Source organism: Beta vulgaris, chromosome 4 (assembly GCF_026745355.1).
Source record: "Beta vulgaris subsp. vulgaris cultivar EL10 chromosome 4, EL10.2, whole genome shotgun sequence".
Taxonomy (NCBI): Eukaryota; Viridiplantae; Streptophyta; class Magnoliopsida; order Caryophyllales; family Amaranthaceae; genus Beta; species Beta vulgaris.
In genome coordinates, this window is record NC_079205.1 from 55,170,551 (window position 1) to 55,188,150 (window position 17,600).

At 33.4% G+C, this 17,600-nt stretch overlaps 1 long non-coding RNA gene across 1 annotated transcript; it reads right to left on the bottom strand.

The window, feature by feature from the left end:
• Positions 1 to 6,205: 6,205 nt before the first annotated feature.
• On the bottom strand, positions 6,206 to 16,532 carry LOC125496298 (uncharacterized). Its single transcript, XR_007272976.2, has 3 exons — positions 16,403 to 16,532; positions 16,114 to 16,272; positions 6,206 to 6,847 (listed from the first exon to the last, which is right to left on the bottom strand). It is a non-coding gene; the product is annotated as an uncharacterized LOC125496298 (long non-coding RNA).
• Between the last annotated feature and the right edge of the window lie 1,068 nt (positions 16,533 to 17,600).

Sequence of the window (17,600 nt, forward strand, 5' to 3'; positions counted from 1 at the left end):
ATCCAAACACCAGCCTTTCTCAACTGAACCAAAACAATTTAGTATTGCAACAAAATTTATTAAGGAAACTTTGTTGCTAAAATAAAAATTAAAATGTATAGTGATAATATGTTACATATATATACTAGAGTTTTTTATGATGCAAAAATTAGAGTATGATTTTAAAAAATAAATTAGAATAGTATAGAGAGCTCTATCTAATCATGACATGTCATTCTTTTTAAAAAAATTTTAAAGTAGTGATTGATATAGATATAAATACATATAAGGTGTTGTTAATAAGTGAATAGTACACTATCATTTTAAATAAACAAACTAAATGATTCAATTATGTAAATTGAATATAACTTTTGCTACCTAATTCGCAATATTATAATCTTTTTTACCATCGGAGAGTGTTCAAAATATGTTTGGAAATAAGTTCCATATACAATATAGTTTTACAACTTATGAAAATATATTTATTTAGATGAACAATAACGTATCATTTATTCTTTATTTTAAATACATATAACAGAAACTATAAAAATAGCGTATGCATGTGACAGTAGCAATTATGTCTTTGAAAATCATACTTTTAAAAATTGAGTTATATAACTATAAAAAATACATACATATAGTTTTGAACATATAACATACCATGATGGAATTACATGAAAAATCAAATGAAAGTTTGTCAACGACATCGCAGATATATTATGCAATTGACTAATTATTTTATTTCTAGGATATTTGTTATATACATAATTTTTTATATTTTTCTTTTTCATATATCTATATGTCATATCTTATTTTTTTTTTTTCTCAAAGAACTTAATTCTACTAAAATAATAGAAAAATCAAGGTTCAAGTTTCTAGATTATTTGAGATCACATATCATAAAAAAAAAGATGAAGTTTGATAATTCTTGATATGGTCATGATTAATGAAGATATTTTTTCTCTTAAATAGTATTTTCAATTAGTAATAGAGGTTAACTTTATATTTAATTTATTTTATTTATGATACCATCGCTATGATCTTATTTTTGGCTTTTTCATCGTATATTCACATACGCCTTAGTGTTTATGTGTGATATTAAAAGTTGAAGTTGGGGCTGTAACTCATATATTTTTCTCTATTCTTCCTGTCCTGCTTTTATTAAATTATTACCCTCTACTTTCTTAAATTATCATTTGAACATTTTTCATGTTAAAACTATGTTAGCTATTGTTAGTCTTCCCAATTATGGGATACTTTTTAATAATAATAGACTTAGCTACAATATTTAGTTGAACATTCAAAAATATAAAATTTATACATCACAATAACAAATCTATAAATTAAAGTATGATGACAAGCAAATACTTTCTCTATCTTTTCTTATTGCAATGATGGACTTGGTTTTAAGAGAATTAAACAAAAAATAGGTACTTTAACATAGAGGGGTTAACTAGAGTAGGGGATAAGCAAAACTCTAATGAAGTAACTTTATGAGGCAATTTGATTTATATAAAGTAAATGCGATGTTGTCAACTATAGTTGTTTTTTTTTTTTTGCCAAAAGTGGAATGGTAATTTCAATAAATGAAACTACCATTGTTGCAATAGAAAAAGAATTGAGGAAGTATATAAATACAATGGTGTTGAAAAATCTTAATTCACAACAACAAAAAATCAATAATGTTAACAAATTAGAAAATTTGCAAAAAATTAAATTAAACAACAACCTGTGCAACGCACAAGCTTCAAAAATAGTTATATGTTTAAATTATAAATCTAATACTCCCTCCGTCCTATAATACTCTGACACTTATGAGGCATGTAGTTTTAGATCATAAGTTGTTGTCTGGTTATCAATTGTTATTTTATTGAAAAGTAGATGTGATAGGAGTGAGTAGTTAGTAGTTAGTAAAAGTAGTATTATTTTATTTTAAAGAGAGAAAATGTGGATCATGGTTAGAGTTGGTAGGTAATAAGAGTGTTATTATTTTATTTGGAGGAGAAAGAGTGTGGGTAAATAGTTTAAAGGTAGAATAATTAAAATAATAGTGGGTCAAATGCCAAAATAAAAGTGTAAAGAGTATTATGAGACAGATAAAAAAGGAAAATGTAAAGAGGTTATGGGACGTAGGGAGAAAATAGAAAATAGTAACACATTAACATTAGTAAGGCAAAATCAAAGGCACCTTTTGAATAAGCTCTGTCTTTAGCTTTGGACTCCACTGACTTTAATTTATTTGCATCAAGGCAAGAGCTATGCGATGAATAGCCATGTGTTACAATCTTGCCTTATTACAATCTATTTTAATGTTTTAACTAGGTTTTGGACCCGTGCATAATGCACGGGAACTTTAATACAATAAAAATGTTTATATATCCGCTACATTGAAAACATATAAATGATTATTTACGTCTACTTGATCAAAAACTTTGTGTTTAAGAGAAATACACATTTATATTAATTATAAAGTTGTTTAACAGATACATGATATTCATATGTTTTGGAAGACTTCGTTTTAGAGCAAAACAAAATGTTTTAAGAAGCTACTTCATCCTAATATAACAATGAGATTTTTACACTATTCATTCACTATCATACCCTTTCGCTATATATTGTTATTTTTATGTAAAGACAAATATAGTCATGGGGGTATTGTTATATTCGTCTTGATATAATTTCAAAATACAAATGTGTATAATTTTACTAAATAGTAAATAAAGATACTAACAGTAAAAATTGAGCATTGGCAAGCGTGAAAACCCAATTGCTGCAGTAGAAAAAGAACGGAGGAAGTATAATATAGTCAGAAGCAATTATATCATCATAAGTAAAGTCAACAACACCTTAGGAGGAAGATTGAAATTCCAGATTTTCTTCCACACTTCCGATACAATAGAATCGCCAACAATTGTATGGGAATTCATAAAAAAATTAATAAAGTGATGGTCTTATTTAGTAGAACATACCAATTTTGGTGAGCCCCATAGAAAGCCATCATCTAAGGGTTGAGATGGTAAAGGTTAAGGATCTCAACCGCCTCAACAGGGAGAAAATTTGCACATTGGTTTTCGTCCCAGTAACCAGTGGGGGGTCAATCGTCTCAGAAACTCTCTCTACATTACATCTTCATTTTTTCCTCGAAATGGCCTTAAAGTATTAGACTTCCCATTATCTTTCTGATATAGGAGTACTATTAGGCAATTTTTACCAATGACTGAGAAATGGCTACATAAAATTGGCCATGACTGAGAACTGGTCTCGGGAGATACAAACCCACCATGCGATAGGGATTGTCCTTGACTTTTGACACACCACCAACTAAAATTGCCTTTTTTGAAACCTCAGAGGAAATTTGTTCCATCTGACGGAATGAGTACCATACGGGGTATAAATACCTTATTCCACGTTGCTACCTAAAATGACCACAATTTCGATGATATATTGTATCATACTTTATTCCCCATTTCATCTGGTGGAATGAGTATCATACAGGGTTTCCCCACTCTACTTTTTTCCTAAATACCTATTCCCCATTGCTACTTGAAATGATCACAATTTCGATGATATATTGTATCATACCTTATTTCCCATTCCATCTGACGGAATGAGTATAATACAGGGTTTCTCAATTTACTTTTCACCTCCCAAAGACTACCTCAAGTGACTTCAATGGTCCACAATTAACCCTTATTCATTAATTTCTTCCTAAAACCAATTTTCGAATATATTAAGCGAACTAAAGTTTTAATATTCATTAAGACTAATTTAGAAAATGTAAACAAATATAAATACGCACTACTTGTATAATATATGTGTGTTTTATAGGTTCTTTATAAGATGTACATTTCAATATTATCTTCTACATCAAAGAAAAAAAAACCAAAACAAAGTTAAATAAATTAACAACTTTTCCAATTCAATAACTTTATTTGATCTTTTCAAAACAGTTTCACTCTATTATAAACCAATTAAACTTGAATACTTATAAATCCCCCTTTTTTTTTACATATAAGCTTGAGAATTAACTCATCTTGTTGATTCACCTTCTAAATTAGTGTCGCAATGCTCATTAGATATCTCTCTTTCCAGTCTAATATCGTCCACACGATTTATGGTTTAAAAATTGTAACATTACTTTTATATAAAATTATAAGATAATTATTTTACTTGTAGTTCCCTAAAATGACCACAATTTTGATGATATATTTTATCTTACATCATTCCCCATTTCATCTAACTGAATAAGTATTATACAATATTAATTATATAAGAAAATCATGGCCCTGCTTAACTTTAATGATGAATAAGTGAGAAATATCTATTTTAGCAAGGAAACTATATTTAATCATGCATATAAGAAATAATTATTGATATCCTATAATGTCAACTACTTCATGATTCACTCATACTTTATATATATTTGAGTTTAGGATGTTAAATTTATGAACAGTTATATTAGTTTTTTTTTGCAAGAATAATTAGTTAAAGAATATTGGATTATATTAAGAAAAATAATTACTATTCTTAGTTTCTTAATACACGTAACATATTTCTTTTTGGGATATTTCATAAAAGTTGCAAAATAATTCGCAAACTATTATAAAAATTAAAGAAAGCTTTATTTTATAATTTAAGCACATGTGTCATGTTTTCACTCTCTCTCCTACTCTTTTATTTTATAATTTTTATAGAATGGGCCAAATTCAAGTGTGTGAATTTTCTTTAAAAATGATATTAGTATCAAGCGTAAGTTCATAAGTGTATGTACTTATATCGTTTGATTCATTTGAATGTAAGAATGTGGGAAAATATTTGAGTGACCCTAGTCCCTAAGCCTAAGGTTGTCAACCTTCTTAGTCGCAATAATAGAATAATATATTAATATATATCCAATAAATTGGAGAGAGAATTGCCATAGATTAATGTTTTGATGTACTCTTGACCTTAATTTTTAGTAGTGAGAAGAATATCCATTTTTATCTTTAAACAACTTATCTTGTCTGACTTTTCTTAATTCTCCCTTAAGTTGTCTGAAAAACATTATAATTATTATAATTTGTTTAATCTTATCTAAATTTTCCAAACTTATATTATATAGTTATGTCAAAATTAGTTAAAGTAGACAGATGCTTATATATTGGTTTTCATTTTTTTTTACCTAATTCAATTTCTTGAACATATATATAGATGAATCTTATTTTACCTCTCTCACTTTAACTTTGTTTTTTTAAAAAATACTTTTAGTATGTATTGGTCATGGATATGTTTTTTTATGATTATCATATTAGCTTACCTAAACCACTTTGGGACTAAAAATTGAATATTTGAGTTGTTATTGTTTTTGTTATATGTAATCTCTAGTCATAATCATGGTGTGATATTTTTTTCAACAAAATCATCTTTTTATTTCTTGTTTGGTAATAAAATAAACTTGCATTACTATTATTATCACATTTGCATATTTTCTTGAAGGGGCTAGCATCTCATGATAATGGTGTGGTATTCATTACCAAAAGTGAATAATATTAAAAAAAAAAAAACTTATTAGACCAATGTACCCATTGGCTTGAAATTAGGTAATTTTTAAATTAATTATATTATATAAGTTTGATAGGTGTGATGAAAAACTTAAAGTTGTTATACCAACGCACCCATTGGCTTGTACTTAGCTAATATTTGTTTTATATTTGGAATTTCATATTTTGACTTTTTGAGTATCTTGTATTAGTGAAAAACTTAAAGTTGTTATATCAATTCATCTTTTTCATTGTATATTTTCTCTCTCATCTAAATTGGTATTTAGCTTGAAAATAATTCCATAACTGGTTTTTGTGAAAATAATAAGAATGACCGCTAAGATAATATATGATTTTCGTTTTAAAAAAAAAAGATAATATTTGATTTGTTTCCTTAATTGATAATTGGTTGATCGATTCCTTTAGTTATTGTAGTTGATATTATTTTTAGCAATGCCACGTGGCATAAGCAAGCATTAGGTCGAAAAGTTGAGGGTGAAGGAGAACAGAGGAAGGTTGAGGTCTTGCCACGTAGGACAATTTTTTCTTGCTTTAATATTATATATGATAGTTAACAAGCAAGCTCATAGTTTTAACTTTTCATCAATATATATTCTCAACCTTTAGTTTTCTTTAGGAGTGTATTAAAATTATTGCTTAGTTATTTAAGTTAGGAGTAATTTAAGGAAATTAAAACCATGATTAATTAGATAATTAGAAATGATATTTCGATCAATTTAATATTCGATTTCATATCATCATACTTCTATAACAATACTATGCATATATGATATATGAGTCATACACCAAATATAAGAAATGTCATTATGCAATGAGTCTGTGTCGCACGTGCTCATGTAGCGTCGCCCCTGTTTGCTGCTAATATCTCTCTAACCCCCTCTTCCGCTGATTTTATAAAATTATGAATAATTACAATCTAAAATCAACCATTACTTCTACAACGGAAAGAGTCGCGTGCATAGCATGCAGATCCCAAAGATGAAAATGCCTCACAGCCTGCATTTTTGCACTCTCCCGACAACATCCCAAAAAACTTTTTATTGTGCTCAAGCTTTTCTTCGTTAACAATATCGTAAAATTTTAGAAATTGTCCCTCCGGAAGCTCGTCAAACGCCATGACCTCTCTTATCTACTCTGCTAATGCCCGTGCTCAAGATCCTGTTGGTGGTTGTCCACATTTCATTGAGTTGTTGGCGGTGAAGATTGCCCACTACGAGGGCCAACTTCAAGATGTTCTTGCCAAGATTGTCGAGCACGAAGCCAAATTCCGCCGCAGCCGCCTTTGTTTCCGCTACTAGCAATGATGAACAAGTTCAACCGCCATTACACTGATTCATGTAGAATCCGACCGTTCATGCCTTATGTTCAAAACAAGTTTTAAGTTTTTTCTTTTGCTATTCAGTGTTTTGGGTGCATGCTTTGGGTAAATTAATTGTTTCGGAAACCACTATCAAAAAGTACATTTTATATTTTTTCATAACCACTAGAGTATCAAATAACATTTATTTTTTAAACATTTATTTTTTAAACATTTATTTTTTAAATAATTAATTTATAAGTGTTTTTTCAGTTAACAGTCACATGTCCTCCCAAAATACGATCAAGTAGAGGGTCGATTTAACTACTTCATTTCTTTAACGTGGAGGTGAGAATTTGAAACAAATGCGGAAATATCATTTTTAAATGACATACAAACCAAGGGTAATGATAGAGAGGGTTGTGATTGCATTTCGAACCCATATGGTTATTGTTTAGAATATGTATGTGATTTGTTTTAAGGATGGATTTGACAATGGGCATGCTTAATTTATTGTTTTAGTATTACGTTAGTAATAGATGATGATGAATCATAATTCATTCATTATACATCCGGGCTTATTAGATTGTGATACATATCCTATCATATTTTTTTTGTATCATGCGCTCTGTAACACATGTTTGAGAATGTATGAGGATATTATTTAGATGAAGAAACTTAATAGAAAAGATTTTTTCAAAGTAATTTGTTATGAAGAACGTGTACTTTTCATAATGGAACACATAGATCATGTTTGGCAAAATTAGCGATTGCAGTAGCTGTTAGCTGTTGCAGTAGCGTTTAGCTGTTGTGGTAGCTATTTGTAGTCAACCAGTAGCTGTCAGCGATTAGCGTTCAAAGTAGTTGTTTAAAATATAGGTGTTTAGCAAAAGTAGCTGTCAGAATTGCAAAAAAAAAAAGGACGTACATTTACTTATAGAATTAAACATAAAAAATTGATTAATTAGTTTAATAATTAAATTCAATGATTAATTTTCAATGAAACTTACATATAAGGAGTATACAACGTTTACTACTCAAACAAACGTACAAGTTTAAGATAGTCCTTCACCCTTGCAAAATGGTCATCATTTATAAAAACATATATACTTCCACTGTTATTTTAGTTGTTAAATATTGACTTTTTACACTATTCATCTTATGTAGTTTGACCGTCTTTGGTTACTTTTCATAAAAAAACATAGTCAAGTAGGATCTTGTTGGATTCGTCTCAATATATATACTTTCCAAATATCAACTTTTTATAATTTTTACTTATGTATAATTAGAGATATTAAAGGTATAAATTGTGCGTTAATAACCATGTTGAGGACAAATAAAACAACTAAAAAAATCAGGAAAAATATATGTATAGAGTTGAATATATGCATGGTGTCATATTTGAACCACATACACTCCTATAAAAAAGAGTATATATAGTATTCTATGTATATTTTATAATAATATACTTATTTTGTACGCTTATATATTCTCTATCAAAAAAAAAACATAAATCAATTTTTGTAAAATATATATATGTAAACTAAACGTTTTAATAATACTAATAATCATAGAAAAAGAGGCATATATCTTGTTTATAATAGCTAGATTAACTTAGATACTTGTGGAATTTAGGTCATAAAATATTATGAAACTTTAGCTAGCCTTTTTTGTAAAAGAAAAAGATCAACAAAAACTGTAGGACAACTAAAAGCATTTTACACAATACTATTAAAGTTTTATTGATATAAAAAAAGGGTTGATCAAAAGCATAATGAATGCAATAGCAGCAAACGCTAGCTTATGTGCTTCAAACGTTACCTATTGTAATGTTTCACAAAAGCTACCTATAACTTACCCTAATCTTTATCCGCTGCCATAATCCCTACCTTGTCAAACACTTTTAATTTTCCTTAAGCAGCTTTTTGACTTGTCTGAACTCTACGCGCTACCTAAAACGCAGTGCCAAACAGGGCCTTAGTGAACATAAGACACAACTAAGGGTAATAATGAGGTGCTAATGATGCGGGTCAAGTTCGAGTTTAGGTTAGTTCGCCTTGACTTGTTAAATTCTCGAGTTGAGTCGAGCTCACTCAAGTCGAATATTATTGTCCAAGACGAGTTCCCTTGAGTTGAATTTTAATCGGGTTGATCTCGACTACTTCGCAATTTGTCTCATATGATTAATTCCCCTTGGGTACAAACTTTATCGAATTTAAATATTTTACAATTTGTAGTAATTGATAGTTGTGTTTTCGAGTTTCTCATTAGCTTTCGAGTCAACTTAACTCAATTTGCAACATATCGAGTCGAGCTCGAGTTTGATTTGAGCTCACCCTAATAGATTATTTTTTATTGAGTCGGTCTCGAGTAGCACGTAAGCTATCTTATCTGATTGCCACCTCTGAGCGCAACTCTGCTGTTTTATCTCATTCTTGCTTTATTAATCACTATATTTCTGTTTTATGAAAATTTACCGTCAATAACTTTATACTTATTTAAAGTTATTTTTCTCTTTTGCATATCTATTATTTCACATAAGAACCATTTATCTTTACTTTTTTTTCATTGTTTTAATATGTGGGCCAAGGATCATATAGTAATTAATAAAGGATAGAGAAAGTCTGATTTGTATAGCTATTTTTTCTGTGTAAACGAGCGATTAAGCTCATTGTTGTAGACGAGGTTTAATCCCGGGTCTTGGATACTACCTTATAAAACTTTACTAATAAGCTAGATAACATCAATTGAGTAACTTATCGTACATTTTATACAAAAGAAAATAACCTCATAGCATTCAATTATAATGATTTGCTTAGTTTATCTCTCAAATAAACAAAAAAAGCTTATAAGGAATTGTTCTTTTATATTAAATTGAAGTAAACTTAATTTTTCTCAAATGAATTAAAACTGTGAGAAAACACAAGATGAACTTTTTTGGTCATAATACGAGGAGTTTCCCACTGCCTTCGACGAGTGGACTAATTTCCTGCGGGAGTTTGCATGAGTACCTCAAAGGGAAGCATGTCTCTCAACTGGGATTTTTTTTCCATATTCAAAGTTTGAACTCGAAATTTTGGGTAAGGAGCGAGAGGCCCTTAACCACTTATGCCAACCCCAATTGGTAAAAAAAAACAAGCTGAATTGAGTTTATCTAAATTAAACTAAATTCAATTTTCATTAATTCGGTTTAAAAGAGATGGACTAAATCTACCATGCTCACTCAAATGTAGCTTTGAAAGAAGACATATGGCTAGTTGAGGGTGATCAAAATTCGAAATTCTTCCATCAAAGAGCTTCGGGGGGTAAGCGGAGGAATACTGTCCGAAAGTTGAAGGATGACGAGGGCAATGAGCATGTGGGGGATCGATAGGTAGGGTGAATTGCCATGAATTACTTTCGAAACATGTTCACTTCTTCTAATCCCTCTCTGATTGATCAAGCGTTGGTAGACTTCGAGCCTCGGGTTACGAGTGATATGAATGATGTTTTGAAGAAAGATTATACTGAGGAAGAAATTCGAGTGGCGCTTAGCCAAATGCACCCGATTAAGTCTCCATGATGGTTTGTGCCCTATGTTTTTTCAGACTTACAAGCATATTGTTGGTTATTCAGTGTCTTAGATGGTGTTAGGGATTCTTAATGGTGGGGACATTCCAAGCTTTATTAATCGCACCTTTATCACTCTTATCCCGAACAAGAGCAATGCAAATAATATGTCCCAGTTTCGACCGATCTCTCTTTATAAACTTGTTTCTAAAGTGCCTGCTAATCGTTTGAAGATTTTTCTGGACAAGATTCTGTCTGCTAATTAGAGATCTTTCACCGCTGGGCGCTTAATTACAGATAATATTTTAGTGGCTTTTGAGTTGTTTCATCATATGAAAAATCTCAAAAGTGTGGAGGGTTGTATGGCGATGAAGCTTGATATGTCCAAGGCCTACGATCGGATTGAGTGGGATTTCCTGGATGCGGTACTAGCGAGGTTTGGTTTTGATACTGGCTGGAAATGCAGGGTGATGGATTGTGTTCGTTCAGTGACTTTCTCCGTGCTTGTGAATAGGAAGCCGTCTAATGATTTTTCTCCTAATAGAGGTATACGGCAGGGTGATCTTTTATCACCATATATGTTTATTCTTTGTGCATAGATCTTTTCTCATTTGCTTAGGAAAGCGGAGGAACGAAATGCTCTGAAGGGTATCAAGGTGGCTGCTACGACTCCTCTGTTAACCATCTTTTATTTGCAGATGATTGCATTATCTTCTCCAGAGCTTCAATTCGGGATTCGGAGGCAATACATCAAGCTCTTAACATTTATGAATTATCATCGGGGTAGAAGGTGAATTTTGACAAAACGAATATTTCTTTTAGTAAAGGAGTGACACAGGACCGACGAAATGCGATTGCGACTTGCCTTAGGGTTCGAGAAGTTGATATCCATGATAGATACTTGGGACTTCCGACGGTGGTAGGGAGATCGAAGAAGGTGATTACTCGAGGAGTAAATCAGAAAATTTGGAAAAAGTTGCAGGGTTGGAAAGGGATGGTGCTATCTGAAGCTGGTAGGGAGGTCATGATAACCCAATCTTTCCCTACCTACGCTATGAGTGTTTTTAAGTTCCCATCTTCTTTTTGTGACGAAATTCGATCCCTTATTGCGCAATTCTGGTGGGGCCAAAAGAGGGGTGAGAGAAAGATTCATTGGGTGGCATGGAAGAAGCTCTGTAGACCTAATGCAGAAGGGGGTTTGGGTTTTAGATACATGAAGTTATTTAACTGGGCTCTGCTAGGCAAACAAGCTTGGAGATTGACGACACAGTGTGGCAGTTTGGTTGAGCAAATCTTACGAGATCGGTACCTCCCCAATTCGACTTTTATGGAGTCTGATATTGGTCACAATCCGAGTTATACATGGCGTGGCATATGGGAGGTGAAATGGGTACTAAGGAGAGGAATGTGATGGCGTGTTGGTGATGGGGAGTCTATTCGAGTATGGAAGGATGCTTGGATTCCCGGTACTAAAACTCGCAGAATTAATTTCCGAGAGGTAACGCAAATGTGGATGTGGAGGTAGAGGCTTTAATTGACCCAATTTCGAAGACTTGGAAAGCTGATTTGGTCTCTGATCTTTTCCTTCCGTTTGAAGCTGATAGAGTTCTAAGTATTCCCATTAGTCATATGCTTCTGAGGGATACTTTATGTTGGGATTTAGAGAAGGATGGTTGTTACTCTGTTAGATCGGCTTATAGAGCCTTGAGTAATGATGTATGACAACTGAGTGAGGGGCCTTCGGTTTATTCGAAGGAATTATGGAGCATGAACTGGAGCGCATCGGTGCTCCCCCGGGTAAATTTTTTTGCATGGAAGGCATGCCTTGATGCCCTTCCAACCAAGCTTGGGTTGAAACGAACAATGTGTAGCTTGGATACTAGATGTGGCATTTGTGGGGCGAGGGAGGAGACGGCGTTTCATGCTCTCTTTGCGTGTGGCTTGGCGCAGAGTGTATGGGAGGTAAGTCAACTTGATCCTTGCCTCCCTGACGGCTGCGATAAAATTGTTAATTGGTGGGCTGAAAGTTATAAGAAATTGGGTGAGGAGCAGGTGAGCTTATTCCTCACGCTTTGCTGGGCTATATGGAGTGAGCGCTGCAAAGCCGCGATGGAAGCCGAATTTCGAAGCGCATCGTCTATTTGGGCGTATGTTGTGAAGGTCTGCAAGGAGATGAAGGAGATGGTGGAAGGACGTATGGGTCAGCGTGAGGTGGGGGTTATCGATCACCAGGTGAAATGGAAGGTTCCGGAGGAGGCGTGGGTAAAGATTAATGTAGATGCGGGTCAGGTGGGGGAGCTAGGGACAAGTCTTGGTGTTGTTTGCAGGGACTCCAAAAGGCTCGCTTCTCGGCTGCGAGGCTGTTCAAAGTTCTGCGGTATGGGAGACCAGGATTGCCGAGGCCAAGGCAGCCCTTGCAGGCGTTAAATGCGCGATCCGAGGACGACATCCCAAGGTAGTTATTGAAAGTGATTGTCTCCAGGTGACCCAAGCTCTGAAAATCCCCGTAGTAGGGGCAAGTGATTTCCATTTAGTAATTGAGGATATTTTATCTTTGAGTTCACGATTAGATTCTGTAGTTTGGTCTTTTGTTAAGAGGTCGGGAAATATGGTAGCACATGTGCTCGCCTATTTTCAACTTTGGGATATTGGTCACCGTTGTTGGGTGCATGATGCTCCTGAAAACATTGTTCATCTTACTTCTATTGATTTATTAAATTAGAGTTCTTGTGGGTTTCCCCTCAAAAAAAAAAAAAAAAAATAGAAATAAGTAAATAACCAATTTGTTAAGACAAACGTGGATCATTGCTGCAAAAATTCAGACTCGGGGCAGGGCTCTTCAGTCTCCATCCATCTGTATAGCTGACGGGTGCTAGGCCACGTCCTCATTCGAATAGGTTGATGTTGGCAAAGGAAACGACACAGTCCACGATGTAACAAACTACTACCTCTATATCAAAATACTACCTTCGATCTTTATTAGTTTATATGAATTTCTTTTAGGAATATCTTTTATTAGTTTATCCATTTCAACTTCATAATATTGTTTCTCCTAAAACTATTCGCAAAAAGAAACAGGTAAACTAAGACATTGATGCTTTACAAAAATTTGCTTTGATCACAAATATCTATTATAATATGATAAACAAAAATTATAAAATTTATACCATTGAATTCGTCTTGAAAAATATTATAATAATATTATTTTTAAATATAGATGGAGAGTAATTCACATTAAAGTTCGACTTCGAACATGATAGGTACCTTATATTTTAAAACAAAGGCAGTAACAATTAGCAAACGTGGAGTCAATATCAGGGACCCAATGGGTCAAGGCTATGTTCAGTTCACCTTATTTTTGCTTATTTCAGATCTAATCAGATCAGATCAGATCAGAAAAAATAAGTTCAGATCAGATCATGCTTATATTTAAAAATTATTATACTATTTAATATCTTTCATTACATATTAGTAAAAATTATAATAATTGAATATTAATAAAGTACTCATTGAGATGAATCAAACAAGACCCACATGACTATATTTTTTCTTATATATTGAGAAAAATCTAAACGATAAGATCTTGTAATCAGATCAGATCAGTTCAGATCAAATCAGATCAGATCAGATCAGTTCAGAAAAAATAAATTCAGATAAGATAAGTTCAATCAGAAAATTTCAAGTGAACTAAACATCGTCTAAGTCGTAACAAAAGATTTGGGGCCTTTGGGATGGAGACCCGTGAATCGTGATAAATGATAATATATTACCAAAAATAAATAAATGTTGAAACATCATCGCGATGCAAGTGTTAAGATTCGAAGGAAGTATTTACCAAATGCATTATGCATCTCTATTCTATAAGGCAACACATGGGGGACACCAAAAAATAGAAAAAGGGAAAAAAGGAAGATAGAGGATAACTAACTGTTTCATCTGAATGAAGGAGGGGGGTAGGACATTTAAATATCAGTTTTTTGAGAAAATAAAATGTAAAGACAATTATTCTACCTAATTAATTTTATTTTCTACTTCATTTTTTTTCACACGTTATCGCACGCATTGCATGCATGTAAGACTAGTATACATATAATTGAAGGCGTGCACTTCTTGGCGAATTTTTTTTTAGGGTCGTTACTACTTTTTATTACGATGTTCCCATAATCATGGACAAGCACGCCATCTGTTCGACGTAATGCCTAAGAGAGATGTTGGAATTTCTGTGAATAATCTGGTTTCTGGGTATGTGAAAATTAGGAATTTAGGATAATAATGGAATGTGGTTTTGGTAAATGGTTATGTACAGAACTAGAAGATGGATGTTGTATTGTTGTGATCAGTGTGGACAAATGCAAGAATAATCTTTGAAGTGGAGGTTTAATTAGCATAGGTATCCTGGACCTGGAGGTTTAATCAGCCAGACTACCCTGTTTCGATTAGCGTTCTCTCAAGGAGTGTGGACACTGGACAGCCTATGTCTTGGCAGATGGATACATGAACAAACAGTATTAGTTGACAGTATATGGGGTTGTTTGGTTCAAGGTATGGAATAGAAACAAATAGAGAAGAGGAATGGTAACAGAAATGGTTAGCATTACCACCAAATAATGCATTTTGTTACTTGAGGGGGAGCCGAGAGGGAAAGGTAACAAATTGGGGGAGTCCATTACCACCAAGTAATGATTGATGAGGGGTTGAACCACACAAAAATTATGGAAATCGGTAATTGATTCCGTTTTTTGGAGCCCAAAAACCCAAACATGCTCTAAATGTGGTGATTTTTTTGAGTGAATATTATCATTTGAAAGATTTTCTTTGTAGGAAATTGCTAGTTGGAATTATATCATCAGAGGCTGTTTGCACCAATATGGGTTTGCTATGTATCACTTCCAGAAAATGGTTTCAGCTTCAGCAATTCACCTGTCTTAATTCTTGATCATGTGACTGTTCTACAAAAGGCATCACAATATCAGATAGAGCCTGGAGTAGAGCACTGTGCTTGCATAGTCGAGCTGGCATTTTCGATGAATCATGGATTTGATACATAATGTCATGTCACTAATGTCAGTTTAGGCAGATGCTGTCATCATTAATGCATCATCTTGTGCTCCCTATGTCCACATGAGATGCCACTCTAGCTGGTGTGACTGCAAAGAAACTATTCCTAGTGGACCTCGAAAGAGAAGGTTCTAACTTCTAAGCATTACGTTTTGATCTCTAACATTGACACATCAAAAGGTAGATAATGATGCTGAGGTCGAAATGAAAACTAAGGCTAGAGAACTAGGTTCTAGCTGGATGGAGGTTGACAAAGAAGTGCACATCTTTACTGGTGAAGTTAATGAAGCCCATCCTAGTTATGCATTGATACTAAGAAAGATGTAGAAGTGCAAGGATAAGTGACATTATGTAACAACCCAATGATAGATTTTGCCTGCATGACTCGGATGAGAAAGATAAGGGGTTAGGTATTCTGGTCAGAATCTGGCTTCTTAAGGTGGCCCCAAGGACTGCCCATTGGAGTGATGGAAAACCCACAAGTATATGGTCAATTTGTTAGAAACTAATATCGAAAATTACTGGTTTAGAGATCATATCAAGAGATGCTTATGCTGTCATGCATTTTATCATTCTAAAGACAGGGGGAGTGTTCTTGTAACGACTTTTTGTGACTTATGATTACTTTCTGAGGACTGAATGGCGTGCTCTTTTGATGTCTATCTGTCTGTTTTATTCATATGAGTTTACCTTTTAAAAGGTTTTCGTTTGAGGTATGGAGAAAATTTGTAGTTCTTGGAGGCATTATTTCCTTTACATTCATAAAAGTTTTGTCTGATCCACAAGTTGTGCTACTTGGTTGAGGCTTGCGTTGTACGTGTGACGTTGATATGGCATCACCTTGACATCCTAGAGGAAGACAGGGAATATATTTATCTTGTATGTTTACTTAAAAAAATGTGTGGTGGTCATGATCAGATTTAATATGAGTTGCACCATATACTGGTAAAAGTTCTTAATTAGTAGAGAGCATACTTACACTACTTGCGGTTGTGATCAGCAATCACAAATAGATCTTCTACTGTGATGCACTGCCGCTATGGAGCTCAGTTCGTTATCGATTTCAACGTGCATAAGGATCATTTTTCCACAAACCTCTAACTTCCGGCAATGGAATGCATGGTATTTGTTCCAGGTAAACTTCGCTTTCCTTTAAGTGTAACCCCGAATTTCTTTATGAATGATAGTCCAAATGATCCCTATAGATGCATATGGGAAAATTCTTCAGTATCTGGTATTCTCTCATTGTCACTGGTTCACAAGGAGCTGTCTGTATTGCCACTTGTTTGTTGGGACCTTTTTCTGTCTGATACTTTGATGATTTTGATTGTCTATTATAAGGACTGCTTTTTCTATACAATAGTGCAATATGCTCCTTTAGGACCAGTTCTACACAGTGGCCAAATTTTTTTTAACGAGGTGTCAAGTCTGTATAGTATATCGTCTAGAAAGTAAAATAACTCCTCAAGATGGGCTATGTCATGGGACAAAAGAGGGTAAAAATTGAAACCATTAGTGTAATATTGCGAGTTTCGAACAGAAACGGGGTTGCCCTGAACTATGATATAGCAAATTAGCAACTAGCAAGTGCTTTTACCTTCAATGTTTCAATAGATTTCCAAAAGACATATAGCCATATAGGAGGCCATGGCCTACCTGAACTCCCCCACCATTGATTCCTCGGAATTCTATCTACTCCATTATTTTTGTACATCAACATTATTCTAAGAGAATCCTAAAAGCTTGACTAAGAACAGAGATGTCCAATATCTCCAAGAAGAAAACGTTGGACTTGGTCTGATCTCTTGTTATGTCTCACTCAAATACCCATGATTTTCCATCCCTCCATTACTTTTTACCCCATCAGTCCCAATATTTTTTGACTATCAGACGTGAATACACTTAAAAGTTTCCACTTTTTGACAGCATCGCGAATTGGTCTTAAGATTAATGATTCTCATGGCGAAGATATCCAATCCAATTAACCTAAGCAGCCAGGATTTCAGAGGCTTTCTCTTCTTTCTAGTTCCTATCTCAAAGGCGTACGATATAATGAAGTTGATGCATGCATGACTGTACTCGTTTGTTGCTTCTGCTTGTGCATTTGACTTTTCAATGAATCTCTAATCCATGTACAAGTGTATTTATTATAAGTTATAACTCGTGATACATAATTT